Below are 27,802 nucleotides of genomic sequence, written 5' to 3'. Positions count from 1 at the left end.
TTCGGCCGTGGCTGCTCCTCCTCCTGGTTCGGGCAGGCTTCGGCGGTCGTCGTCCCCGGAGTACTAGCTGCCACCGATCTATGTTTCATGTTCGTTTGGTTTTGTCTTGATGTTGTACACCTGTGTCTTGTTAGTCCTCGTTAGTGTTCTATTTAGTTCTCGTTGTGTGTGTTTGTCTTTGTGTGTGATTGCTCTTCTGTTTCGTGTTGGAGCTACGTACTTCCCTCCAGTGTTTTGGAGAGGTTTTTCGCACATGTTAGTGCGCCGTTTGTTGGACGCCTGTGTGCGCCGTTATTTCGCCTTCGGGCTTATTGTGCTTATTTTCTACGTGAATATTGCACTAAAGTCTTTTGGACTGAGCTTCGGTCCTGCGCTTGATTAATGCACCACACCCACCTTCAGCACCCCTTGACAGAATCACACACCAAAATGGAATCAGCAGGATCTGCAGTTACGCCTGAGTCGCTCGAGAGGCATGTTCGCGGCCAAGATGACCAGATACGACAACTGGGGACCGCTCTACAGGACGTCATCAACACCCTGCACCGATGGGAGGCCAGCGGGGGTACCCCACACCTCCACCTACCCTGCCAACCCCCGGCCGGTCCACCAGTCCCAGGTCCGGAACCCAGGGGATTCGGCTCGCCTCCCGAGCGTATGAGCGAACAGCTGCCGGGTGTCAGGGGTTCCTCCTGCAGGTGGAGCTCTACCTGGCCACTGTACACCCGGTGCCCTCGGGACACGGGGCGTTTCCGCGCCTCATCTCCTGTCTCACGGGCAAGGCCTTGGAGTGGGCTAACGCCGAGTGGAGGAAGATGGATGCCAACACCATCTCCTACGCGAGTTCTCCCGCCGCTTCAAGGCCGTGTTCGACCATCCACCTGAGGGCAAAGCGGCGGGGAGCGTCTAGTCCCACCTGAGACAGGAGGAGGAGCGCACAGGCGTTTGCTCTAGAGTTCCGGACTCTAGCGGCGGACGCAGGGTGGAATGAACGGCCCTCATCGACATTTTCGATGTAGCCTACGGGAGGCCGTTCAACGTGAGTTGGCCTGCAGGGATACCCATCTCACCTTCGACCAGTTGGTCGATATGTCCATCCGTCTGGACACCCTGCTGGCCACCCGTGGATGTCCGAGGGGGTCCGTCCATTCCGCCCTCCGGCACCTCCGGGCCGAGCCCTATGGAGCTCGGGGTGCCGCTAGGAAAGGAGGGGAGGAGCCCGGGGCCTGTCTCCCTGCACCCAAGTGCGGTCGTGGAGGCACACTGCGGCCAGGTGCTGGGGAGGGTTCTCCGGGGGAGAAGACAACAGGCCACGCACTGGGGCCTCCCAGGTGAGTAGACGTCCACTTACCCAGAGCTTTCTGTTACGCACTTTTGTATACCTGTGTGTTTTCCACAGGTTGCACCTCATTCCCAGCATAAGGCGCTAGTAGATTCAGGCGCCAGCTGGGAATTTTGTTGATCTGAAGTTTTGTTTAGATTTAGGGATCCCTCTCCTACCTGTTGACAAACCTTTTCCCGTTCATGCCTTAGATAGCCGCCCGTTGGGGGTCGGGGTTGATTAGGGAGATCACAGCACCACTTAGGGGATGTGTGCGGAGGGGGGTCATGAAGAGACTATACAGCTGTATCTGATCGACTCTCCTGCGTACCCAGTGGTGCTGGGAATTCCCTAGTTAAGCACCCATAACCCTGCTATTTCCGTATCAACAGAGAGGGCTCTCGATGGGTGGTCTGCTCAGTGCGAGGGGTCGATGTCTGGAGTGTTTCCGTGGGGACGACTTCGGTGGAAAGTCCAAACCAGTGCCCGCACTGCACATTCCCGCCTGAATATGGGATTTAGCTCTCGTGTTTAGTAAAACTAGGGCGACGAGTTGCCTCCTCATAGACAGGGGGTTGTGCGATTGATCTCCAGGCAGGAGCAGCGCTCCCACGGAGCCACGTGTATCCTTTGTCTCAGAGGAGAGAAAAGCTATGGGAGACTTACATAGCCGAATCTTTGAGACAGGGATACATTCGGCCCTCCACTTCTCCCGCCTCCTCAAGTTTCTTTTTTGTGAAGAAGAAAGATGGAGGGTTGCGCCCGTGCATTGATTACCGTGGTCTCAATCAGTTACTGTGAAATACAGTTATCCACTCCCTCTGATTACGACTCGCGACAGAGTCGTTGCATGGGCGTTTTTCAAAAATTGGATCTCAGGAGCGCGTATAACTTGGTGCGCATTAGGGAGGGCGGCGAATGGAAGACAGCTTTAAGTACCACGTCAGGTCATTTCGAATATCTCGTCATGCCATATGGGTTGATGAATGCTCCATCAGTCTTCCAATCCTTCGTAGATGACATTTTCCGGGATATGCAGGGACAAGGTGTCACGATTCAGACAGACGACCAGAGGACCACAATTGCGTCACACCAGAAAGTTTATTAAACTTAAGGGAAAGGGAAGTAGGGAGTGAATGAAGGCTCCAGGGGTAACAGGGATCCCTCCAATGCGCTGGGGTCTGTGCCCCCCCCAGTGGCAGCGATCGTCCTATGAAGCCGGTGGTGGGTGGTCCAGAAGTCCTGGGGGGAGACACAGACACAACAGGCGGAATGAAACCAGGCAGCAGTACAGTTCAAGGGAAATCCAAAATACGTAGTAGCAAGGGCAGAAGGCTGGTCGAGTTACCGGGATTGAAGAGTAGTCAGGAGTCGTAATGGCAGAAGCAGGTCTGGATCTCCTGAGGCAGAAGAGTATCCAAAAACAGCGGTCCGGGGTCACAAAACCAGGGTGAGCCAGAAGCGCGAGCAAACAGGTTCCGGTGTGAGCTTTGCAGACGATCTGACACCGGAGAGCTGAAAGACAGGGCCTTAAATACTGGGAGAGGTTAGTGGGTATGCAGCGCAGCTGGCAGAGTAATTAGAGCCGAGCAGAGCAGGGACAGGTGGAGCTAGTTAGGCTGAGTAGAGAGAGGGAGGTGAGCAGAGTGGAAGATAGTGGAAACAAATTAAGGTGGTAACCCGGTGGAGTGAGAGGGCTCATGACAGAACCCCCCAAGGACGGCCCCAGAAGTCCCAAGAGCAACTTACCACGCCGGGCGGGGAGGGGAGCCGGAGGAGGGCTAGAACTCCTCCGACGGTCCGAGTGAACGTCCTCATCCTCGGAGGAGCCGGGAGGCCGTGGTCGGGGAGATGGGACGGTCCCGAGACAGGATCAGGCACAGGACGGAAGCCGAGCGGGCCGGACGGTTGGACCCCCTCTGGGGCGGCCCCTACGGATCTGCAGGTTGAACCGGATGCCGTTGGTGGAAAGCGGTGATGAGAGTCCTATCCACAATCCGACTAGCTGGCACCCAGGTCCTTTCCTCAGGTCCATAGCCCTCCCAGTCAATGAGGTACTCGAGACCCCCTACCCCTCCGTCTGGACCGAAGCAGGCGCGGCGGACGGTGTAAACCAGACCACCATCGACGAGCCGTGGAGGAGGAGGACCAGGCGCAGCAGGGACCAGCGGACTCTCATGGATGGGCTTAATCTTAGACACATGGAAAGTGGGGTGCACCCTCAGGGAATTAGGCAGTTGGAGCCGGACAGCAGTTGGGCTAATCACTCTTATGATAGGGAATGGGCCAATGAACCGAGGTGCCAGCTTCTGCGACTCCACCCTGAGTGGCAGGTTCTTCGATGACAACCACACCCTTTGACCAACATGGTAGGTGGGAGCAGGAATTCTCCGTCTGGTTGGCCCCCGGTAGTGTAGCTGGCAACGGACCTAGGGTGTGGCTCGGGCTTGTGACCAGGTGCGCGCGACATCGGCGGGCAAAAGCAAGTGCAGATGGGCAAGTAACCTCCTCCTCCTGGCTGGCAAATAGAGGAGGCTGGTATCCATAAACACATTGGAAAGGGGACATACCGATGGCAGAGCAGGTCAGAGAATTGTGTGCGTACTCCACCCATGTCAATTGCTGCGACCAGGAGTGGGGGGTTGCGTGAAGTCATGCATCGCAGTGCCTTCTCGAGGCTCCTGATTAGCCCCTCTGACTGCCCATTGGATTGGGGATGGAATCCAGAAGTGCCAGACTGACTGTGGCTCCCAGCAGGTGACAGAACTCCTTCCAAAAAGCGGAGGAGAATTGTGGACCACGGTCAGAAACAACATCCCTTGGCAGTCCGTGGATCCGGAGACGTGTTCCAGGACCACCTGGCGGTCTCCTTGGCGGTTGGGAGCTTGGGAGGGGAATGAAGTGTGCCATCTTGCTGAAACGGTCAACGATGGTGAGAATGACGGTCATGCCACTTGAAGGGGGGCAGCCCCGTGACAAAGTCAAGGGCGATGTGAGACCAGGGACGTCTGGGCACAGGCAGGGGCTGCAAGCAATCCGGCTGGGGGCTGGCAGGACGACTTATGTTGGTTGCAGATGGGGCAGGCTTGGACGAATTCCCGTACATCCTTCCTCAGAGAGGGCCACCAGAACCTCTGGGCGAGCAGGTTGTAAGTCGCGGGTGGAGCCAGGGTGACCAAGCTAGGCGGGGGTCATGTCCCCACTGAATGACCTGGGACCTCAGGTCTTCGGGGACAAAAGGCGGTCAGCTGGGCAAGTGCTGGGACCTGGCTGGTTCGGAGAGCCTCCAGCACCTGTTCCTCAACAGCCCAGGTCAGAGCTGCAACGATGCAGGGACTTGGCAGAATCGACACAGGGTCCTTGGAGGGTGTCATCCTTCTGGAATTGACGGGAGGGGCGTCTGGCTTGGTGTTGCGTGATCCAGGCCGGTATGACAGAGTGAAATTAAACCTGGTGAAGAACAGGGCCCAGGGACTGCCTGGAGTTCAACCCGTTTGGCCGTGCGGATGTACTCCAAGTTCTTATGATCGGTCCAAGCGAGAAATGGAATGGTGGACCCCTCCAGCCAGTGACGCCACTCCTCCAAGGCAAGCTTCACAGCCAGCAGCTCACGGTTCCCTATGTCGTAATTGCACTCAGAGGGGGACAACCGACGTGAGAAAAAGGCAGCAGGGATGGAGCTTCCTATCCTCCGCAGCCCACTGAGAAATCACAGCACCAACTCCCACATCCGAGGCGTCCACCTCCACAATGGATGCCGGTCCACATCAGGCATCTGGAGGATGGGAGCGGAGGTGAACCTCACCTTGAGGGTACTGAAGGCTTTGTCGGCTGCTGGGGTTCCAGGTGAAGGGTTGCTTGGTGCTGGTTAGAGCAGTGAGAGGCAGCAACGGTACTGTAGTTCCGGATAAACTTCCTATAGAAGTTAGCAAACCCCAGAAACTGTTGCAGCTTCTTTCTGTTCTCCCGGAACTGGCCATGAAGTGACTGCTGATACTTTGGCAGGATCCATTTGGATACTTCCTTCTGCCACTATGTACCCCAGGAAGGCCACTGTCTTGACGTGAAACTCACATTTCTCTGCCTTGGCGTGAGGGAATTCTCCAGAAGACGATGAAGGACTTGCTGGACATGGCGGGTGTGTTCAGACAGGTTTCTGGAGTAAATTAAGATGTCATCCAGGTACGAAGACAAACTTGTTTAACATGTCCCGCAGTACATCATTCACTAGAGCCTGGAACACAGCAGGAGCATTGGTGAGGCCAAAAGGCATAACCAGATACTCGTAGTGGCCTGTTGGTGTATTGAATGCGGTTTTCCATTCATCTCCCTCCCGGATCCGCACTAGGTGGTAAGCGTTTCTGAGATCCAACTTGGTAAAAACAGTGGCTCCCTGGGCAACTCAAAAGCAGAGGTGAGCAGAGGCAGAGGGTAACGGTTCTTCACTGTGATGTCGTTGGAGTCCCCTGTAGTCGATGCGGGGGCGAAGAGATCCGTCCTTCTTCCCCACAAAGAAGAAGCCAGCACCAGCAGGAGATGAAGATGAACGGATTAATCCTGCGGACAGAGAGCCATTGATGTAGTCCTCCATGGACTTTCTTTCAGGAGCAGACAACGAATAAAGACGACCCCCTTGGAGGAGCTGTTCCAGGGAGGAGGTCGATGGCACAGTCGTATCGGTCGGTGAGGGGGCAGAGATGTGGCTCTTGCTTTGTTAAACACCTCTCTGAGACCATGGTAGCATTCTGGGACATTGGAGAGGTCAGGAGCGGAGTTAGTAGGTACTGGCCGAGGGTGTAGTGCGGCAGCAAGCAGGCAGGTTCGGTGGCAGTCCTCTCCCCACTCCCCTGATCACCCCGGTCACCCAGTCGAGCTGAGGTTGTGCCGGCGGAGCCATGGGTAACCCAGGATGAGGGGTTGGCCTGGAGAGGGGAGCAGGTGAAACTGGATAGTTTCTTGATGGTTCCGGACAGACCCATCGAGACCGGGGCCGTGACATGAGTGACCGATCCGGTAAGTGTCCGTCCAGTGCCCGGGCAGATAGGAGGTGTCAAACGGAGGTTCTCCAGTCCCAGTTGGCGTGCCAGCTTGATGTCCATTATGTTGGCTTCGGCGCCAGAATCCACCAGAGCAGCCAGGGTGTGAGTTGAGTCAGAGAGGCGGAGGTGAACTTGCAGCAGGGGTTTGCGGTCGGAGGACTGGATGGTCATTGAACTCAACCGGACTCCCCTACGCCCGGTGAGCTTCGGCCCTTTAAAGGGCAGGTTACCACACGATGTCCATCACCTCCACAATAGAGGCAGAGGTTTGAGGTGAGCGGCGCTGGCGCTCTGCAGGAGTGAGGGAGGCTCGCCCAATCTCCATAGGCTCAGACTGAGTCAAGCTGACCTGGGTGAGTGGCAGTAGATGACAGGAGCCCAGTCGGATCTCTCCGAATGCCGGTAGTAGGTGGACCTTGGCGCCCCCTCTCACGGCGACGGGTCTGTATCCTTCTGTCGATCCTGACAGTCAGTGCGATGGCTTCATCAAGAGTGGAAGGCAGTTCATGGGAGACCAACTTCTCGTCCTTGATATAGTCAGCCAAACTATGGAAGAACGCTGTCCACCAACGATGGTGTGTTCCAAGACGTCTAGCCAGGGTTCGGAAGTCGAAGTGGAATGGTCTGCGACTGTACGTCTGCCTTGTCGAATACTGAACAGTTCACGAGACGCCTCTGCGGTGGGTGAATCCAGGTCAAACACCTTCAGCATCTCCCTCAGCAACAGGTCGAAGGTTGCACATGCGGGGGTTTGACGTTCGAACTCTGCTGTTCCCCAGAGTCGAGCTCGGCCCGTCAGGTGAGTGATGGCATACCCAACTTTAGCCCCCTCCGTGGCGAAGGTCCTTGGCTGCAAGAGAACTGAAGTCGGCAGCTAGTCAGGAATGGCCGGACCTGGGTTGAATCGCCCGTTGAACCGCTCGGGGTTTCCAATCTTGGGTTCGGAGCAGCGGCTGCAATGACCGGGGCAGGTAACTTCCGGGGGCTGGGCTGGTGGGCAGACTGGCTGGGGTAAGGTTGGTGAGGAGTTGAATGATCATGGCGAGTTGTTGTTGCTGCTGCGGAACTGCTGCTCATGCTCATCGGTTTCCATGTCGGGGAAGTGTGCGCTGAGTCCATAATGGTCAGATCGTACTGTCACGATTCAGACAGACGACCAGAGGACCACAATTACGTCACACCAGAAAGTTTATTAAACTTAAGGGAAAAGGGAAGTAGGGAGTGAATGAAGGCTCCAGGGGTAACAGGGATCCCGTCCAATGCGCTGGGTCTGTGCCCCCCAGTGGCAGCGATGTCCTATGAAGCCGGTGGTGGGTGGTCCAGAAGTCCTGGGGGGAGACACAGACACAACAGGGCGGAATGAAACCAGGCAGCAGTACAGTTCAAGGGAAATCCAAAATACGTAGTAGCAAGGCAGAAGGCTGGTCAGAGTTACCGGGATTGAAGAGTAGTCAGGAGTCGTAATGGCAGAAGCAGGTCTGGATCTCCTGAGGCAGAAGAGTATCCAAAAAACAGGCAGGTCCGGGGGTCACAAAACCAGGGTGAGCCAGAAGCGCGAGCAAACAGGTTCCGGGTGTGAGCTTTGCAGACGATCTGACACCGGAGAGCTGAAAGACAGGGCCTTAAATACTGGGAGAGGTTAGTGGGTGGTGCAGCGCAGCTGGCAGAGTAATTAGAGCCGAGCAGAGCAGGGACAGGTGGAGCTAGTTAGGCTGAGTAGAGAGAGGGAGGTGAGCAGAGTGGAAGATAGTGGAAACAAATTAAGGTGGTAACCCGGTGGAGTGAGAGGGCTCATGACACAAGGGGTGGTCGTGTACATTGATGACATTCTGGTGTACTCGTCTACCCGAGCCGAGCATATAACCCTGATGCGTCGTGTATTGAGGAGGATGTTGGAGCACGACCTATATGTCAAGGCAGAGAAATGTCTGTTTTTCCAGGAGTCGGTCTCCTTTTTGGGTTATCGGTTGTCCGCGTCAGGGGTGAGAATGGAGGTGGATCGTGTGTCCGCTGTGCGTAATTGGCAAACTCCAACCACTGTAAAAGAGGTGCAGCAGTTCTTGGGCTTTGCGAATTACTACCGGAGGTTTATCCGGGGTTTTGGACAGGTGGCAGCTCCCATCACGTCCCTTCTGAAAGGGGGTCCGGTGCGCCTGCAGTGGTCAGCTGATGCGGACAGGGCCTTTAGGAGACTGAAGGACCTGTTTACGTCGGCTCCGGTGCTAGCGCATCCGGATCCCGACATTACCCTTTCAGGTTGAGGTAGACGCGTCTGAGGCTGGTATAGGGGCCGTTCTCTCTCCAACGGTCCGCACGCCACCTAAACTCCGCCCCTGTGCTTTTACTCAAAAAAGCTCAGCCCGGCGGAGCGTAACTATGACGTTGGGGACAGGGAGCTGTTAGCTGTAGTTCAAGCCCTTAAGGTGTGGAGGCATTGGCTTGAGGGGGCTCAACACCCCTTTCCTCATTTTGACTGACCATCGGAACCTGGGTACATCCGGGCAGCGAGGAGACTTAACCCTCGCCAGGCTCGATGGAGTATGTTTCTCACCAGGTTCGTATTTAAAATCACGTACATCCCTGGGTCCCAGAATGGTAAGGCAGATGCGCTGTCCCGGCGGTATGACACGGAGGAGAGGTCCGTTGAGCCTACTCCCATACTACCGGAGTCTTGCCTTGTGGCACCGGTGGTGTGGGAGGTCGATGCCGAAATCGGCGGCGGTTGCATACCGACCCCAGCCCTCCACAGTGTCCTGAGGGTCGGAAGTACGTTCCGCTCGAGATTCGGGATCGACTCATTTACTGGGCTCACACGTCACCCTCCTCTGGACATCCGGGTATTGGCCGGACAGTGCATTGCCTTAGCACTAAATACTGGTGGCCCACTTTGGCCAGGATGTGAGGGTTTATGTCTCCTCCTGCTCGGTGTGCGCCCAGTGTAAGGTGCCCCGACATCTGCCCAGGGGTAAGTTACAACCCCTGCCCCGTTCCACAACGACCATGGTCCCACCTCTCGGTGGATTTTGTGACAGACCTTCCCCTCTCTCAGGGGAATACCACCATCCTGGTCGTTGTGGACCGGTTCTCTAAGGCCTGTCGTCTTCTCCCTATGTCGGGTCTTCCTACTGCCCTACAGACCGCTGAGGCCCTATTTACCCACGTCTTCCCGGCATTCACGGGGTACCCGAGGATATAGTGTCTGATCGAGGCCCCCAGTTTACTTCCCGTGTTTGGAGAGCGTTCATGGAGCGTTTGGGGGTCTCGGTTAGCCTTACCTCAGGGTACCACCCGGAGAGTAACGGGCAGGTAGAACGTGTCAACCAGGATGTGGGTAGGTTTCTGAGGTCGTATTGCCAGGGCCGGCCGGAGGAGTGGGCACGGTACATTCCCTGGGCCGAGATGGCCCAGAACTAAGGAATTGGTCCCTCTCTAAGGAATTGGTCCCTCTCTAAGGAATATAGGCCTAGACCAGGAGGGTGTAGGGTAGGCCTATAACCTGTAATAAACAACTTGTGGGATATGGGGTTAGCCGCCAGTATACCACCCTGCATCGCACTGCTAGCTTACCTCTGAACCTAAGCAGAATCGGTCCTGGTCGGTCCCTGGATGGGAGACCAGATGCTACTGGATGTGGTGTTGGAGGTCCATTATGGGGCACTCTTCCCTCTGGTCTAAGGAGATCCCAATGCCTCAGGGCAGTGAAGTTGACATTGCCCTGCATAGGGTGCTGTCTTTCGGATGGGGCTTTTAAACGGGTGTCCTGACTCTCTGTGGTCACTAATGATTCCTTGGCACTTACAGTTGAAGTCGGAAGTTTACATACATTTAGGTTGGAGTCATTAAAACCAACGATTGTTTACAGACAGATTATTTCACTTATAATTCACTGTTTCACAATTCCAGTGGGTCAAACGTTAACATACACTAAGTTGACTGTGCCTTTAAACAGCTTGGAAATTTCCAGAAAATTAGTCAATTGGAGGTGTACCTGTGGATGTATTTAAAGGCCTACCTTCAAACTCAATGCCTCTTTGCTTGACATCATGGGAAAATCTAAAGAAATCAGCCAAGACCTCAGAAAATAATTGTAGACCTCCACAAGTCTGGTTCATCATTGGGAGCAATTTCCAAACGCCTGAAGGTACCACGTTCATCTGTACAAACAATAGTACGCAAGTATAAACACCATGGGGCCATGCAGCCGTCACACCGCTCAGGAAGGAGACGGGTTCTGTCTCCTAGAGATGAACGTACTTTGGTGCGAAATCTGCAAATCAATCCCAGAACAACAGCAAAGGACCTTGTGAAGATGCTGGAGGAAACAGGTACAAAAGTATCTATATATGTGATGAGTGTGATAGAAGGAGGAGCGCAGGAGGGTAAATCACAGAATACCGAGTTTATTCCGTCATACACAAATGCGCTGGATAGCGACACACGAAAACAGGCACAGGGGAAACTATCTACCCTGGCAATACACGATACGGGATACTCCAACAATATACAGGCACAGGGGAAATATCTACCCCGGCAATACAAAGGAGAGTAGCTCCACCGAGCTACACTACTCTCACAAATAACAATCACCCACAAGGACAAGGGGGGCAGAGGGAACACTTATGCACAGACTAATGAGGGGATAAGAACCAGGTGTGTGTAATTGACAAGACAAGACAAATGGAATGATGATATATGGGCGGCAGCCTCGGCGGAAGATATATGGAGAGGCAGCCTCGGCGGAAGTCATGACAGTACCCCCCCCCCCCTTGACGCGCAAGACTTGGAAAAGCGGTCCACAACGACCAGGATGGTGGTGTTACCTTGGGAGAGGGGAAGATCAGTCAAAAAATCAACACTTAGATGAGACCATGGTCGGTGTGGAACTGGTAAAGGTTGTAACTTACCCGCTGGGAGGTGGCTAGGTGCCTTACTCTGGGCGCACACCGAGCAGGAGTAGACGTACACCCTCACGTCCTTAGCCAAGGTAGGCCACCAGTACTTTCCGGTCAAGCAGCGTACTGTACGACCGATACCTGGGTGACCAGAGGAGGGTGACGTGTGTGCCCAGTAGATTAGACGATCACGGATAAGAGCAGGCATGTATCGCAGCCAGCTGGACACTGAGGTGGAGATGGATCTGTGCGTAATGCCTGCTCTATATCCGCGTCCATCGCCCATACTACCGGCGTCACAATGCAGGAGGCCGGGAGTATGGGGGTGTTGTCTCTGGGCCTCTCCTCTGTGTAATACAGCCGGGACAGTGCGTCTGCCTTCACGTTCTTCGTACCCAGAATGTATGACAGTGTAAAATCTAACCGGGTGAAGAATAGGGCCCACCTGGCCTGGAGAGGATTCAGCCTCCTCGCTGCCCGGATGTACTCCAGGTTACGGTGGTGCGTCCAGACGAGGAATGGGTGTTTCGCCCCTCTTGAGCCAATGCCTCCACACGGTCAAAGCTCGGACAACAGCCAACAGCTCCCGATCACCAACGTCGTAGTTTTTGCTCCGCCGGGCTGAGCTTCTTAGAGAAGAAGGCACAGGGGCGGAGCTTGGGTGGCGTGCCTGAGCGTTGAGACAGGACAGCGCCTATCCCTACCTCGGACGCATCCACCTCCACTACGAACAGTAGTGATGAATCGGGGTGGGCCAGTACCGGGGCTGAGGTGAACAGACCCCGCAGTTTGCTGAAGGCCAGGTCAGCCTCAGCAGACCAGAGGAGCTGGGACGGCCCACCCTTCAACAGGGATGTAATGGGAGCTGCGACCTTGCCAAAGCCCCAGATAAACCTCCGATAGTAGTTGGCGAAGCCAAGGAAGCGCTGCACCTCCTTAATCGTGGTTGGAGTCGGCAAATTATGCATGGCTGAAATGGGATCTCCCTCCATCTCAACACCTGAGGTGCTGGAAAGTGCTGGAAAAACATACACTTCTCTGCCTTGGCATAAAGGTCATTTTCCAACAGTTGGGCCAGCACTTTTTGCGAACCAGGGACACATGCTCGGCGCGCGTGGTGGAAATACACCAGGATGTCATCGATGTAGAGCCACCACCCCGCGACCAAGAATGTCCCCGAAACACCTCGTTTCACAAAGGACTGGAAGACGGATGGAGCATTCATCAAACCGTAGGGCATCACCAGGTATTCATAATGCCCTGTGGTTGTGCTGAAAGCTGTCTTCCACTCATCCCCCTCCCGAACACGCACCAGGTTGTATGCACGCCTGAGATCTAATTTGGTGAAGAAGCGTGCCCCATGCATTGACTCAATCACTGAAGGAATGAGGAGGAGAAGATAACTAAATCTTATAGTCTCCTTGTTCAGTGATCGATAATTAATCCACGGGCGCAGACCGCCGTCTTTCTTCTTCACAAAGAAGAAACTCGAGGAGGCGGGTGAAGTGGAGGGACGTATATACCCCTGGCCCAGGGACTCGGTGACGTATGTTTCCATAGCCTCCGTTTCAGCCTGCGACAGGGGTACACATGACTCCTGGGAGGTACAGTGTCTACCCGAAGGTTTATCGCGCAATCACCCGCCCGATGAGGTGGTAATTTTGTCGCCTCGTCTTAGAAAACGTGTGCGCCAGATCATGGTATTCGGGGGAATGCGCACAGTGGAGGTACCGTCTGGACTTTCCACCGTGGTTGCACCAACGGAAACACCTAGACACCTACCCTGACACTCTCGCGACCACCCCGTGAGAACCCTCTGCGGCCATGAGAAAGTGGGGTTGTGGAGTGCTGGCCAAAGGATACCTAATACCACAGGGAAAGCAGGAGACTCAATAATAGAAAAAGTAACCTGCTCACAATGAGTCTCCTGGGTGATCATGGTGACTGGTACAGTAACTTCCTTAACAATCCCGGACCCCAATGGTCGACTATCAAGTGCTCTGATGGGGAGTGGAATTGATGGGGAACCAATTAAATGCCTTGATGGCGTGAGAATGCCCTGTCCATAAAGTTCCCAGCTGCGCCTGAATCGACTATCGCCTTACACTGGGGAACTACCATGTGATCGGGAAAGTAGATAGGTAGGGTACAGTGCGCAGCAGAGGGCTCTGAACGAGTGTGGGTGTTCAATACCTGGGGTGATGCGAGAGTGTCCTGCCTGTCGCCTCCAGACCCAAAAGAGCTTTGACGACTACGTGTGGTGTACTGTCCCTTCGTGCCACCAGAGTGGCACTGTCGCTGTCGTCCTCCGCTCTCTTGGACGGCGGCTCCACCCAGCTCCATCAGCTCGGGATCCGAGTCGTCCCGGGGTGAAACGGGCAGACCCCAGTTGCGTGAAAGACAACATGGTGTCCCGGCAGGCTAGCTCCTGTCGGACGTCTTCACGTAGATGGTACCGGAAATGGTCGATCAGGGCCCGCTTGTTCCATCCGGACCCCACTGCAAGCATCCGAAACTCCAACGCGAGTCCTCGCGGTCCTCGTCCCCCTGACTCCAGGTGGACCAGCCCGATCGCCCGCCTCTCGAGTCCTTGGGCGGGTGATCGGGGACCGCCCGAAAGAGGCCAACTCGTAGTTCTCCAACCGGATTCTCCTTCGTTCCAAACCGCGTTGGCTCACTCCAGGGCTTTCCCCGAGAGGCAGGAAATGAGGACAGACACCTTCTCCCGCGCCGATGGGGCCGGCCTGATGCTGGAGAAGTAGAGCTCCAGTTGGAGGAGGAATCCTTGGCAGAGCGCCGCCGTCCCGTCGAACGCCCGTGGTCGGGATACCTGGATCCCTCCGGGTGCTGGGGGTTAGGTGGCTGGATCCGGTTGGCCAGTTGGTCTCGACAGATCGGGTCCTCTCCTCTCCAGGCGTTGGATGACCTGAAGAACCCGATCCATTGCTTCCCCCAAGCTGGCCAGTATCGTGGAATGCTACTGGACCCGTGCCATGACTTCAGGCATGCGCTCCTCTCCCGCTCACTCCATAGCGGGTGGGTGATTCTGTGATGAGTGTGATAGAAGGAGTCAGGCGCAGGAAGGTAAATCACAGAATACAGAGTTTATTCCGTCGTACACAGATGCGCTGGATAGTGACACACGAAAACAGGCACAGGGGAAACTATCTACCCTGGCAATACACGATACGGGATACTCCAACAATATACAGGCACAGGGGATATATCTACCCCGGCAATACTCCACCGAGCTACACTACTCTCACAAATAACAATCACCCACAAGGACAAGGAGGGCAGAGGGAACACTTATACACGGACTAATGAGGGGATAAGAACCAGGTGTGTGTAATTGACAAGACAAGACAAATGGAATGATGATATATGGAGCGGCAGTGGCTGGTAAGCCGGTGACGACGAACGCCGAGCGTGCCCGAACAAGGAGGGGAGGCAGCCTCGGCGGAAGTCGTGACAATATCCACAGTAAAACGAGTCCTATATCCACATATCCTGAAAGGCCGCTCAGCAAGGAAGAAGCTACTGCTCCAAAACCACCATAAAAAACCCAGACTACGGTTTGCAACTGCACATGAGGACAATCATCGTACTTTTTGGAGAAATGTCCTCTGGTCTGATGAAACAAAAATAGAACTGTTTGGCCATAATGACCATCATTATGTTTGGAGGAAAAGGGGGAGCCTTGCATGCTGAAGAACACCTTCCCAACCGTGAAACACGGGGGTGGCAGCATCATGCTGTGGGGTTGCTTTACTGCAATAGGGACTGGTGCACTTCACAACATAGATGGCATCCTGAGGAAGGAAAATTATGTGGATATATTGAAGCAACATCTCAAGACATCAGTCAGGAAGTTAAAGCTTGGTCGCAAATGGGTCTTCCAAATGGACAATGACCCCAAGCATACTTCCAAAGTTGTGGCAAAATGGCTTAAGGACAAAGTCAAGGTATTGGAGTGGCCATCACAAAGCCCTGACCTCAATCCTATAGAAAATGTGTGTGCAGAACTGAAAAAGCGTGTGCGGGCAAGAAGGCCTACAAACCTGACTCAGTTACACCAGCTCTGTCAGGAGGAATGGGCCAAAATTCACCCAACTTATTGTGGGAAGCTTGTGGAAGGCTACCTGAAACATTTGGCCCAAGTTAAACAATTTAAAGGCAATGCCACCAAATACTAAGTGTATGTAAACTTCTGACCCACTGGGAATGTGATGAAAGAAATAAAAGCTGAAATAAATAATTATCTCTACTATTATTCTGACATTTCACATTCTTAAAATAAAGTGGTGATCCTAACTGACCTAAGACAGGGAATTTTTACTAGGATTAAATGTCAGGAATTGTGAAGAACTGTTGTGGGTAGTTGTTGTATGTAGTTATTGTAGGTTACTTTTGTATTCGGCGGTGCCAGGTGTAGCACGAGCTAGCTAGCTAACTCACCTCCTGGACTAGCTGTCGAGTAGCTATTAGCAACGGTAGCAACTAAATACAATATCCTTTTTAGCCAGCTACATTCGTTCGCAGCGACGCCGTTTTCAAACAAAGTCAACACAGCAGCCATTGCTAGCTAGCCAACACTACCAGCTAGCTGTACTGTAGTAGCTAAATACAATATCTTTGTGCTAGCTAGCCAACTTTTAATTATTGCTGCGTTATGAAAAGAACTAGACACGGACACGAATTATCTGTTTAGTGTGTTAACACACTATTGGTAGTTTGTTGTAACCAAGTATTGGTGCTAAACTGTGTGTTATTGGATGCTAGCATGCTAGTTAGCTATGGCGTCATAGTTAGCTAGCTGAATAAAGTAAGTTGAGTCTATTCCTTGAAACATTGAACCGCTTGTAGTTTGCAACAATTCTAATTTCTAAAGTGGAAGTTGGGAGAGTTTTATTCGGGTGGTTCAGTGAAACAATTATAGTTTCTGAGGTGGAAGTTGGGAGAGTTATATTTTTTTTGGTGAGGGAGGCCCTGCTCTCTCCTTTCCCAGATGTTTAGTTCATTTCATTCCGATCTCCTCTGCATTATTGTAGCCATCTGCTACAGCCTGTCAACTATGCCTCTGCCTATCCCTGTTCTCTCCTCTCCGCACAGGCTACACAAATACCTCACACCGCGTGGCTGCTGCCTCTCTAACCTGGTGGTCCCTGCACGCACCCCACACCTGGAGTTCAGGTCTCAGGCAGCCTCTGGAACTGCCGTTCTGCTGCCAACAAGGCTGACTTCATCCCAGCCTATGCTACCCTCCATTCCCTCGACTTCCTGGCGCTGACGAAACATGGATTACCACTGAAAACACTGCTACTCCCACTGCTCTCTCCTCGTCTGACCATGTGTTCTCGCATACCAGAGCATCTGGTCAGAGGGTGTGACACAGGAATCCTCATCTCTCCCAAGTGGTCATTCTCAATTTTTCCCCTAACCCATCTGTCTATCTCCTCATTTGAATTCCACGCTGTCACAGTCACTAGCCCATTTAAGCTTAATATCCTTGTCATCTATCGCCCTCCAGGTTCCCTTGGAGAGTTCATCAATGAGCTTGACGCCTTGATAAGTTCCTTTCCTGAGGATGGCTCACCCTTCACAGTTTTGGGGGATTTCAACCTCCCTACGTCTACATTTGACTCATTTCTCTCTGCTTCCTTCTTTCCACTCCTCTCCTCTTTTGACCTCACCCTCTCACCGTCCCCCCCTACTCACAAGGCAGGCAATACGCTTGACTTCATCTTTACTAGATGTTGCTCTTCTACTAATCTCACTGCAACTCCCCTCCATGTCTCCGAGCCACTACTTTGTATCCTTTTCTCTCTCGCTCTCCTCCAACACTACTCACTCTGCCCCTACACAGATGGTAACGCGCCGCCGCAACCTTTTGCTCTCTCTCTCCCACTACTCTCTCCTCTTCCATCCTATCATCTCTTCCCTCTGCTCAATCCTTCACCCTCCAATCTCCTGATTCTGCCTCCTCAACCCTCCTCTCCTCCCTTTCTGCATCCTTTGACTCCCTGTGTCCCCTATCCTCCCGGCCGGCTCGGTCCTCCCCTCCAGCTCCGTGGCTTGATGACTCATTGCGAGCTCACAGAACAGAGCTCCGGGCAGCTGAGCGGAAATGGAAGAAAACTAAACTCCCTGCCGACCTGGCATCTTTTCCTCCCTCCTCTCTACATTTTCTTCATCTGTTTCTGCTGCTAAGGCCACTTTCTACCACTCTAAATTCCAAGCATCTGCCTCTAACCCTAGGAAGCTCTTTGCCACATTCTCCTCACTGCTGAATCCTCCCCCCCCTCCTCCCTCTCTGTGGATGACTTCCGTCAACCACTTTGAAAAAGAAGGTTGACGACATCCGATCCTCGTTTGTTATGTCTAATGACACTGCTGGTCCTGCTCACACTGCCCTACCCTATGCTTTGACTTCTTTCTCCCCTCTCTCTCCAGATAAAATCTTGCGACTAGTGACTGCAGGCCGCCCAACAACCTGCCCGCTTGACCCCATCCCCTCCTCTCTTCTCCAGACCATCTCCGGTGACCTTCTCCCCTACCTCACCTCGCTGATCAACTCATCCTTGACCGCTGGCTATGTCCGTTCCGTCTTCAAGAGAGCGAGAGTTGCTCCCCTTCTCAAAAAACCAACCTCGATCCCACTGATGTCAACAACTACAGACCAGTATCCCTTCTTTCTTTTCTTTCCAAAACTATTGAGCGTGCCGTCTTTAGCCAACTCTCTTGCTATCTCTCTCAGAATGACCTTCTTGATCCAAACCAGTCAGGTTTCAGGACTGGTCATTCAACTGAGACTGCTCTTCTCTGTGTCACGGAGGCTCTCCCACTGCTAAAGCTAACTCTCTCTCCTCTGCTCTTGTCCTTCTAGACCTGTCTGCTGCCTTTGATACTGTGAACCATCAGATCCTCCTCTCCACCCTCTCCGAGCTGGGCATCTCCGCGCGGCTCACTCCTGGTTGCGTCCTACCTGACCGGTCACTCCTACCAAGTGGCGTGGCGAGAAGCTGTCTCCGCACCATGTGCTCTCACCACTGGTGTCCCCCAGGCTCAGTTCTAGGCCCTCTCCTTTTCTCCCTATACACCAAGTCACTTGGCTCTGTCATATCCTCACATGGCCTCTCCTATCATTGCTACGCTGACGATACACAACTAATCTTCTCCTTTCCCCCCTTCTGATAACCAGGTGGCGAATCGCATCTCTGCATGTCTGGCAGACATATCAGTATGGATGACGGATCACCACCTCAAGCTGAACCCTGGCAAGACGGAGCTGCTCTTCCTCCCGGGGAAGGACTGCCCGTTCCATGATCTCGCCATCACGGTTGACAACTCCGTTGTGTCCTCCTCCCAGAGTGCGAAGAGCCTTGGCGTGACCCTGGACAACACCCTGTCGTTCTCCGCTAACATCAAGGCGGTGACCCGATCCTGCAGGTTCATGCTCTACAACATTCGGAGAGTACGACCCTGCCTTACACAGGAAGCGGCACAGGTCCTAATCCAGGCACTTGTCATCTCCCGTCTGGATTACTGCAACTCGCTGTTGCTGGGCTCCCTGCCTGTGCCATTAAACCCCTACAACTCATCCAGAATGCCGCAGCCCGTCTGGTGTTCAACCTTCCCAAGTTCTCTCCACGTCACCCCCCTCCTCCGCACACTCCACTGGCTTCCGTTGAAGCTCGCATCCGTTACAAGAACCATGGTGCTTGCCCTCCGGAGCTGTGAGGGGAACGGCACCTCCGTACCTTCAGGCTCTGATCAGTCCCTACACCCAAACGAGGGCATTGCGTTCATCCACCTCTGGCCTGCTGGCTCCCTTCCTCTGCGGAAGCATAGTTCCCGCTCAGCCCAGTCAAAACTGTTCGCTGCTCTGGCACCCCAATGGTGGAACAAGCTCCCTCACGACGCCAGGACAGCGGAGTCACTCACCACCTTCCGGAGACATTTGAAACCCCACCTCTTTAAGGAATACCTGGGATAGGATAAAGTAATCCTTCTACCCACCCCCCCAAAAAAAATTAAAATTAAATTGTAAGTGGTTATCCCACTGGCTATGGGTGAATGCACCAATTTGTGGTCCTCTGATAGAGCGTCTGCTAAATGCGTAAATTAAATTAAATTAAATATATTTTTGCTAAGGTTATATAAACTTCCGACTTCAACTGTATACTAAGGTGGGGTGTTTGTCCTCTAAATTCCCAATCTGCACTCATGCTCCTAATCTCCCCAGCTTCCAATTGGCTCATTCATCCCCTCTCCTCCCCGTGAAATCTTCCCGGTCGTTGCTATAAAAGATATAAGTTCTCTCATTTTCCCTGATAGAATAGGTCAATAAATGAATCCGTTGTTGTCTAACTTTATTTTACCATTTTCGTATTTATTTAGTTCATGGCCTTGGGCAAAGAATTGTGATAGCTGTTTCCCACTCAGATCTTACTATTTTGGGCAGTGGCCTACATCACAGGAAAAATCGCATTTGACATTGGCGACCGATGTTGTTACGTTAGTACCATGATTTGTTTCGCGTGTGGTGCGACCGACCTTACAATGTATCATTATGAACTGGGCTTGCAGACTGCATGCATGTTATTTAATGTTTGCTGTAAATACTACAATATTCCGTTCCTGGTCATATCCGGCCGGTTAGCTCAGTTGGTTAGAGCGTCGTGCTAATAACGCGAAGGTCGCGGGTTCGATACCCGTACTGGCCAAAGATTTTTGGCCAAAATCCCAATGTAGGCTCGGTAGGTTAGAGGTTGATAAATTATTGCCTACGTGTGAACTCATTTATCAGTCCCAGATAGGCTAGCCTACATCCCACTGCTGGCATATTTCAAATTGACGCTTTTACATACTGTTGAATACAACATCTGTTTTGTAAACAATTCAATTAAACACATCAGATTAGGGCTACATAATAGCAGACAACTTTTCATGAAATTAATCGGAATTGACATTCATTCGGGAAAATAGAGCTACCGGCAACTCATTTACATTCCATCCGATAAAACAGAGTTGCTTCACGGATTTTTACCAAGGCGCATTACTCAGGCAAAGGTCATTTGTTTAGAAACCAGAATTGCATGATCTGTGGATTTACGCATGTCACAAGGCGGAGGTAGCCTATGTTACCGGAAAAGTTGTACGCATGTGCAAATAGTTCTAGCGGCGGCGTTTTTTTCCTTTACTCCTGTCAAACGGTGTCAATTTAGTCATGTGTCCTTTATTGTTAGAAAATAAATTAAGGAACGAAAGCATATTATTTAGATTGTTACTGGAATGGATGATTGCACAACTCGGAAAGGAGTTGTCAATTTACCCGACGTTGTTAAAAAGTAAAGTACAAGAAAAGTCCGCCTATTGGCTGGGGAAGTCCCTCTAGGAAATCCCCCTGTAGTGTCGGAATTATTTATTTCCAAATTCAGATGCGCCACATCCTTTAGGCTACATAGTTGACATCCTCCTCAGTCTAATTTTGAAGACATGTTGCATAACCTACGAACACAAACTCTATCGAACCAATAAGCAGAATATTTTCAGAAACTGATGGAATATTGAAGATTTTTCCCAATCCTCATCTGTCGAAGCAACGGCGTTACCTCTGGAATCAGGAACACGATGGATGTCACTTTGGATAATGATGTGCTGAAAGCAAAGATACGGAGCTGCAATACATTGAATACTTTCTACCATGAAACTCGGCTGGAGATTGACACATTAAGTAAGAACATCTACAAAAGGGACAATTTAATCGCAGATTTAAAGGCTAGGTTGGGCAAATACGAGAATACCTGTATCAATGTGGAAGGGTATGACCCTGTTGTCATAGCACCGTCCAAATCTTTGCTGGAAAGTTTATGCAAAGAAATCTGCAAACTGAAACAAAAATGGAAAGACACAGAAATGAATGCGGCTCAGCAAGCAGAGTTGAGCCAACAAGTGAGTAGAATTTACTGAATTTGATGTGTTCTAAGTGTGTATCATGTGAATTGAATATTTAGGCTAACGTTAACCCTGTGAAAAATAGTTGTGCCTTTTAACATTATTTATAAGCCCTACTTGAAATGTCAACGTCTGCTCTGCAAGTATTAAAATGATCCTTTATGACAGATATATGCCCTTTCTTTCTTTCGTTTTCAATTTGCACATTATGAAAGCAGGGGATTTTCCGGTAGCTTAGTCCTACAGTAAATGGTCTTCACTGAAAATACCCACTAGCCTATACCATGCCCATATGCACTTGGTTTGAGATAACCCCTAACCCTACACTGGTTCACAACTGAGGTCTATTGGGAATACTACTAGTGTAGGCCTAACCAACCACCAAACTTGCCAACCAGGCTTGATAAAAATGTCCCTGTTTCAAAACCACCTTGCGGTGCAGCATGGATGTTGCAATAGCAAAACCTCTATTTTTCCATTTCAATGTGTACAACCGCGGGGGTGCTGGTGTCAGTGTTGTTTCGCCTTAACTTCACGAAACAAACATATCTGTATCACATAAAAGTCATATTTCAATACAATAAAATAATTCCAAAAAGCTATATTGTCCATCAAAAATAAGAAGGAAAAAAAAACGTATCTTCAGCATTTGACTCACATTTGACACTCAAGCCTATTCTATTCCTATTCTCTCACCCCTGAAGGAGATGCAGAGGTTGCGAGCGGCAGCTGAGGGAGATGGAGCGAGAGCTGGAGAGTGTGACCCGTCAACCGGGACCACGAGAAGGACCAGGATATCCAGAGGCTCCGCTCTGCCCTGGCGAGAGGGACCGTGCCCAGGCCACCCGGGCCGTCCTGTGCACCTCGCTGGCTGAAGAGGCCGAGACAGCTCCGGGGCCAACTGGGAGCCACGGTCCGGGTGTGTCAGGAGTTACTGGGCCGACTAGAGGGAGAGAAGAAGGGAGGAGAGAAAGTGACGGAGGAGGTGAAAATGCAGCAGAAGGCAAAAGAGGTGTGTATGAAGGTTGTATAATTAAGCAATAAGGCCCGAGGGTGTGATATATGGCCAATATACCACGGCTATGGGCTGTTTTTATGCCGACACAATGCGGAGTGCTGGGACACAGCCCTTAGCCGTGGTATATTGGCCATATATTACAAACCCCTGAGTGCCTTATTGCTATTATAAACTGGTTACCAACGTATTTGAGCAGTAAAAATAAATGTTTTGTCATACCCATTACGGTCTGATATACCACGGCTTTCAGCCAATCAGCATTCAGGCTCAAACACCCAGATTATAATAAGTGTGTAATAGCATGGTTTTCAAGCACATTAAAAGCAAATTACAGTTAACCCCTTACACTCGTGGGGAATTGGCCTATATAGATAGGGCTAAATTGAAATGTTTCTTACAGGAAGAAATATGGAAAGCAAATGCATAACCATGGTAACAATCATAAGGGAACAGTTTGGAGATTATGGGAAATTATTAGACTAAAGGTGAGGACAAAACAGTTAATCTGACTCAAGACTGAATCCAAACATTACACTGTTGATTTTATGTGCATTTTACATTTAGCTGTACTTTTTGCCGCATTTGTTGATAATGAAAACCGAAAATACTCTGGATACATTCAGTAACATGATAAGAATATTCATGGGAATTTGGGGTAAGTACAACATAAGACAAAGAAATGACAAGTGAGAGGTCTAACTGGTGTCTCCATGTGGCCACACCCTCTCCAAAGTCTGCACAGTTCCTATGTAATTTCAGTGCACTTTTATGACTCAAAGAAGAGTCTTCAACTATAAGGGGCTATTTTGAGCTCTCCTAGCTGTACCGTTGAGTACCGTTGAGGAACTAAAGCAAGCAGATTTATAGTTGTTTTCTGTGGAACACATCCCTGAATCTCCGCCTTTACACAATGACTGTTGTTGTTTACGCATTCCAAAAATGGTCCATTATAAATCACAATCTGGTCAGGTGGGCATCATTTGAAAGCGTGTTCTATTGCGAACATAGCTAGCTAAGTTACAAAATACAATCTTACAGTGTTAGGCTTTCACAAGGCAATTCAGAAGAAAATTGTAATTTTGGTGCGACTAGAATAGAATCACGAGTGCATTCAGATTTCCCCGCCAAATTTTTTTACAATCGCCATGTCATCTTGTAACTGTACATCAAGCATCGTGATCATAAACGTTGGCACTGTATATTACATGAGTTTATGATATGGAATGGGGAAATGCATTTGAACTAACGGGTGTTTGGCTTGCTTGTGTGAAATCAAGTGTTATTATAATCCTCAACGTCTAATCTTTCAAAATGCATCGAGTCCTCTTTATTTACAGCATTTCCCTCACTCAGACAGCACATTTCACGGGAGAGATGGGTAACTTCTTGTGGGCGCGGTGTTCGTCCAGAACCGCTGTCAGTCAAAACCAATACTGCGCTGGGAAGCAGAGACCTTGCTCTTTGACGTCAAGTATAGCATGTTACTGTACAGCCACTGGTTCCAATTTAGCCGCTTATAATCGCTCCAAATCTGCTATTTTGAACCCATATACGGGTATGAGTGTAAAGATCTAACTCATATCCACAAACTGTGTATAGTACTAAATGTTATATTCAGGATATGTGGCCTATGCAGGAATCGAACCCAAAGCCCACAATCCTGGGGTTGCATGCACTAAACTCCAACTGAGAGATTGGAACAGCAGTGGCTACATCCGAGCTACAACCCCATGAGCAAAAGACGTTGAAAATACGTATTTTCAACGTCTTGTATACTCACTGGGAAGAGCTTATTCACTGTAACTGTCTTTCAAAACTAAAAATGAAAGCAATGAAAAATAGGTGTGTACTAATCCAGGCTCTGTCGTAGCGGCAGCGACCGGGAGACCCATGGGGCGCGCACAATTGGCCCAGTGTCGTCCAGGGTGGAGGGAATGCCCGGCAGGGATGTAGCTCAGTTGGTAGAGCATGGCGTTTGCAACGCCAGGGTTGTGGGTTCGATTCCCACGGGGGCCAGTATGAAAAAAATAATTATAATGTACTGCACTAACTGTAAGTCGCTCTGGATAAGAGCGTCTGCTAAATGACTAAAATGTAAATGTAAAGCATTTGGAATGTCTCTGTCTCTGCCCATTATGTGCTTTTCAGCCAAGTTATTAGTGTTTGTTTCTGTTGGATTTCTAAACGGATAGTATCATTTTTGAGCTCTTGTTTCCCCTTTTCATGGTTAGATGTCGGATTCTACGGAAGCCGGTCGATGTTGACACCCTGGTCAACAAACTCCAAGAAGAGAACCAACAACTAAAGCAAAGAGTAGCATATGTAAGCAGGAACACACTGTAGAAATTCCCCTCTACCCACACGGAAAGATACTATACTATACTATACTATGGTATTCACTGTAGTGTTTTTGCAGACTTTACTGTGTATTCACTGTAGTGTTTTTGCGGACTAAATATACATGACTGTAGTATACTGTAGAATTTACAGTTTACTATAGTATAAATACTATAGTAAAAAAAACTGTAGTATTCGTATACTATAGCAATTACTGTAGTGTTTTTGCAGACTTTAGTAATCCAACATTGTCATAGCAAATGGGCTATCAGAACCAAAGTTTAACAGCCTTGTGTGTGTGCGTGTGTGTGTGTGTGTGTGTGTGAGTGAGAAGCTGTGTGCGCACAAGTGTGCATACATGTTTGTGACTAATGTCTCCCTCTTCCCCTCCCTCCCTCCGTTTTCCCAGGTGGAAGGTCTGAACTCCAAATGGCAAAAGTATGACTCGAGCAGGGAAGGGTATGTGAGGGGCCTGTGTCTGAGGCTGAATGAGTATAGTGCCCTGGCTGCTGCCTCCAGCCCTGCTCCAGGTGTGGGGCCTAGGTTAGGCCCGGGCCTACACAAGAGCCTGGGGCTGGCCTGGGCTTGTTCACGGGTTGGACTTAGCCAATGCTGGGTTGCTCCAGCAGGAGATAGCCAGGCTCAATGGCCTACTGGAGGAGAAGATGAGGGACTGTGGGAGGTTGGGGAGGAGATGGATGAGAGCAGGAGACGATACCAGGAGCGCATCCAGATGCTAGAGCAACAGGTTAGTGTGGTGTAGGATCATCTAACTCCTCTCTCTTTCAATTTCTTTGTCTCTCTCGTTCTCTTTATCTCTCTTTTTTCTCTTTCTATCTCTCTGTCTGTTTCTCCCTCTGTCTCCCCACTCTATCTTGCTCTCCCTCTTCCTTCTCTTTCTCTCTGGCACGTACACATGAATATATGCATCACACAGCACAGTCTTTAAAGAAAACCCCATTGAATCAGAAACCTCTCTCTCTTCTCTCTCACATACAGTTCCATCCTATTCAGTTGAATCAGAAACATATCCCTCTCTCTTTCTCACACACACCCTCACCCTTTCCGCTCTCCTTCACAGGTTCTCATCTACACAGATGACTTTAAGTCGGAGCGGGCAGACAGGAGAGAGCGCAGTGCAGGATCCAGGACCTGCAAGAGGAAGTATCTCGACTACAGGAGCAGCTACACACACAGGCACAGGTAAGGCCACACACACATAGTCATTACTAACATACATTACAAACAAACGTGTTACAGGAGACAAAAAATAGCCATGAAAGAAGCTTTATGTCCGTCCCCTATTTGCCATTTATTGAGGTTTGATATACAAGTGATGTTTCTGGACAGACATGTTCTTCATACAGTTCGCTAACGGCTAATAAGATACAGTATTTGTATTTGTATTTATTAGGGATCCCCCGTTAGCTGTTGCCAAGGCAGCAGCTACTCTTCCTGGGGTCCAAACACATTAAGGCACTTACATTACATATAAAACAAAGATAAAACAGTACATCAAATAACATTATTACACAACTACATATCTACAATACAAAGTATAATACCACCATACAACAATATTACAATGTACGTGTGTAGAGTGCATGTGCTTGCCTTGTGTGCGTATGCGTGTGTCTGTATGTGTGTCTCTTCACAGTCCCCACTGTTCCATAAGGTGTATTTGTACCTGTTTTTTAAATCTGATTCTACTGCTTGCATCAGTTACCTGATGTGGAATAGAGTTCCATGTAGTCATGGCTCTATGTGGTATTGTGCGCCTCCCGTAGTCTGTTCTGGACTTGGGAATTGTGAAGAGACCTCTGGTGGCATGTCTTGTGGGGTATGCATGGGTGTCCGAAGCAGTGTGCTAGTAGTTTAAACAGACAGCTCGATACATTCAGCCTGTCAACGCTTCTTACAAAAACAAGTAGTGATGAAGTCAATCTCTCTTCCACTTTGAGCCATGAGAGATTGACATGCATATTATTAATGTTAGCTCCCCGTGTACTTTTAAAGGCCAGCCGTGCTGCCCTGTTCTGAGCCAATTGTAATTTTCCTAAGTCCCTCTTTGTGGCACCTGACCACACGACTGAACAGTAGTCCAGGTGCGACAAAACTAGGGCCTGTAGGACATGCCTTGTTGATAGTATTGTTAAGGACAGACTTCTCCCCATCTTAGCTACTGTTGTATCAATATGTTTTGACCATGGCAGCTTACAAACCAGGGTTACTCCAAGCAGTTTAGTCACCTCAACTTGCTCAATTTCCACATGATTCATTACAATATTTAGTTGAGGTTTAGGGTTTAGTGAATGATTTGTCCCAAATACAATGGTTTTAGTTTTTGAAATATTTAGGACTAACTTATTCCTTCCCACCCATTCTGAAACTAACTGCAGCTCTTTGTTAAGTGTTGCAGTCGTCATTTCAGTCGCTGTAGTAGCTGACATGTATAGTGTTGAGTCATCCACATACATAGACACACTGGCTTTACATGTCATTAGTAAAGATTGAAAAATGTAAGGGGCCTAGACAGCTGCCCTGGGGAATTCCTGATTCTACCTGGATTATGTTGGAGAACTTTCCATTAAAGAACACCCTCTGTGTTCTGTTAGACAGTTAACTCTTTGTCCACATATGTTTTTCCAGCAGCAGACTATGATCGATAATGTCAAAAGCAGCACTGAAGTCTAAAAAAACTGCCCCCACATTATTTTTATCATCAATTTCTCTCAGCCAATCATCAGTCATTTGTGTAAGTGCTGTGCTTGTTGAATGTCCTTCCCTATAAGCGTGCTGAAAGTCTGTTGTCAATTTGTTTACTGTAAAATAGCATTGTATCTGGTCAAACACAATTTTTTTTCCAAAAGTTTACTAAGGGTTGGTAACAGGCTGATTGGTCAGCTATCACATTGGGGAACAACAAAGAGCACTTCCTACAATAATAATGACATAGTGATCATTTTATTTGTGTGGAGTGTTTGCATACATTATCCTCAAAGTGCTACTATGCCCAGGTTGGCTATGGGAGGAACACATTTTACTCATGATCATCATTCATTTCTCTTCCAGAGCCCTACTAGAGATGTCAACTCCACGTGCCGAGTCCATATAGGGCACCGGATCTCCCGCACGAATGAGCACAGACTCGGCCGAACCACTGCTGAGGAACAGCGCCAATCCACCTGCGGCAAAACTTCAAAGCGGCTTTCGGCTGGGGCGGCGCCGGTGGTATTAG

The 27,802-nt window shown here is 50.3% G+C and overlaps 1 non-coding gene and 1 pseudogene across 1 annotated transcript; both read left to right on the top strand.

Moving 5' to 3' along the window:
* The window catches only part of LOC123481031, a 34,518-nt pseudogene extending 6,716 nt beyond the window's left edge, over positions 1-27,802 (top strand).
* Positions 19,905-19,978, top strand: trnai-aau. The gene has a single exon. It is a non-coding gene; the product is annotated as a tRNA-Ile (tRNA).

This window comes from Coregonus clupeaformis, unplaced genomic scaffold, assembly GCF_020615455.1.
Source record: "Coregonus clupeaformis isolate EN_2021a unplaced genomic scaffold, ASM2061545v1 scaf0206, whole genome shotgun sequence".
Taxonomy (NCBI): domain Eukaryota; kingdom Metazoa; phylum Chordata; class Actinopteri; order Salmoniformes; family Salmonidae; genus Coregonus; species Coregonus clupeaformis.
This window is presented reverse-complemented; position numbering and strand designations above follow the sequence as displayed.